Consider the following 2,412-nt stretch of genomic DNA (forward strand, 5'->3'; position numbering starts at 1 on the left):
TTAGTAACAAATTGATTAAGGAGATCGAGATCTAGAAATAAATCTGAAAATCGATCAAATGAAAACAGAACAAATGTTTTTCAAACAGAAGAAGAAATTGATCATGCATCTGCATCATCTATATCAAATGATTTCAATGCTCGTGAATTTCAAATTGCTCAAATTGAACAACGTCTTCAAAATTGGACTATTCCAGAGATGGATAAACATACCATCCACGAAATAGGAAAGTTTGTTTTATCTCAAAATTATGTTATCAAAACCATTGAACAAACTGTTTCAATTAATAGTCAAAACTCTTTCATTAATTTGCTTACAAAATAAGCTATTGAATCCCATAGAAGAAATTTAAATATCTTCATGTTGGATTAGTTCATTTTCATCATGAATAATATTATTATTTTCATCACGTTTTACAACAGAAAAGATAATTTCCTTCTCAGTTTGAGAAAGATAATTATCCCACCATTGACCAAACTATCCAATGAATCCAAGAACAATATTATTGGCAGTATCTCTTCTTGAAGTGTCTTTTGCAGGATAAGTTTTATAACACATGGTCATTTGTCTCATAAAATTGATAATTTGATATTCAGGAAGTCCATCAAGATTCTACTCGACACCGAAATTACCATCATAAGATCTTTGAGGTCTAGCTTTTTCGTCAAAAAGCTAATCTGGGAATGAAGGACGAGGATAAAATTTTGGAAGATTTTGATAATCAGATTTTCTCAATTTATTAATTGAATCAAATTTTTCATCAATGAATTGAGATTCTATCTCATCAATGGTATTGATATTTTTGGAAACATGAAAATTCTTTAATTGAGTGGCAAGTTCTGAAAGAATTTCACTTTCAGTTTGAAGAGTGGAAGATTTTCCAAATTGAGGAATAATATCATTACTTTTGAAAATTGAAGAGGAAGAGGAGCATGTTTTTGATAAATTCTTATCTTTACTATTACTTTCTTTAGATTCTTTAAAAGAATCTTTTTGGGAAGTAATATTTTCAGATTCAAAATTTGATTCGATTCGATTGAGTTGAGAGCACATAGATTGAAGAACAACATTAGTATAATTGTTCTGAGATTGAATATTTTTGATATCCTTAGCAACAATATGAGATTCATCATATCATTTTTTAGGAATCCTTTTGAGCGGAGATGCAATGATTTCAGTTTTTCCATGAGGAATAACTATTTCCTGCATAGGAGGATGAGTAGATTGGAAAGTATTTCGTTCTAGAGTTTTCCAAGTATTGATATGAGTTTTTGAAGTAAATTTTTTTGTTTTTTTGACCTTTTACCAAAAACTTTGAATTGAATCCAATCATAGAAAGTTAAATCAATAGAAGATTTAAAATAATCTTCCCAATAAGATTCTTTTTGTTTTGAAGTAAAACTTTCTCGAAAAAGTTTTCTAAAATTCTTGACACAAATATCTTGATCATATTTGAATTCTTTTCTTCTATCAATTTTAGAAGAAATAACATTACATTGACTATCAAGATTGGAAGGAGGAACCATATCTGAAAAAGTAGGTGATTCTAGTTGATCATCATCCTTTTCATATTCATTTTGATAATGAGGTTTTGGAATAGTAAGAGTAAAGTCTGCTCCTTTGTAAGATGATTGAAAAGATGATCTCGGTTTTTCTTCAGATCTAGTAGAAAAAGATTTGGCAGAATAAGACCTTTGAAACTTTGAAGATGAAACTTTAAAGAGAATCTTAGCTTTTCCATTTGGAAAAGTAAGAATTTGATTTGGAATTATTCTAGTTTGAGCAGGAACAGATGCTTGAACATTATTGAAATTCCATTTGAGTCCATGGGATTGAAGATTCCATGGAATTCTTTTTGGAATTTCAACATTTGAATGGAAAGGATTAACTTCAACTAAAAGACTTTTGTCTCTTGGTGAAGAATGAAGAGCTCCAATATTGAGTTGAGTATTCATAAGTCTTAGCTTTTCCATTTGGAAAAGTAAGAATTTGATTTGGAATTATTCTAGTTTGAGCAGGAACAGATGCTTGAACATTATTGAAATTCCATTTGAGTCCATGGGATTGAAGATTCCATGGAATTCTTTTTGGAATTTCAACATTTGAATGGAAAGGATTAACTTCAACTAAAAGACTTTTGTCTCTTGGTGAAGAATGAAGAGCTCCAATATTGAGTTGAGTATTCATAAGTTTATAATTTACTCTGTATATTTCAGCAAAAGCATTTGATCTACTATCAAATTCAAGATTTTTGGTTTGAATATGAAGATTGAGAGAATTGAGAATTGCTCCATCAGTAAGTTTAATTGAAAATTTTGGATAACAGTTTGAAAATACTGGACCACTTTCTAGATTTGATTCAAGAAGTGAAAGTATTAAATTTTCAAAATTGAGATGTCTCTTATCTCTAAG

The sequence above is a fragment of the Olea europaea genome, unplaced genomic scaffold, assembly GCF_002742605.1.
Source record: "Olea europaea var. sylvestris unplaced genomic scaffold, O_europaea_v1 scaffold23, whole genome shotgun sequence".
Classification (NCBI taxonomy): Eukaryota; Viridiplantae; Streptophyta; class Magnoliopsida; order Lamiales; family Oleaceae; genus Olea; species Olea europaea.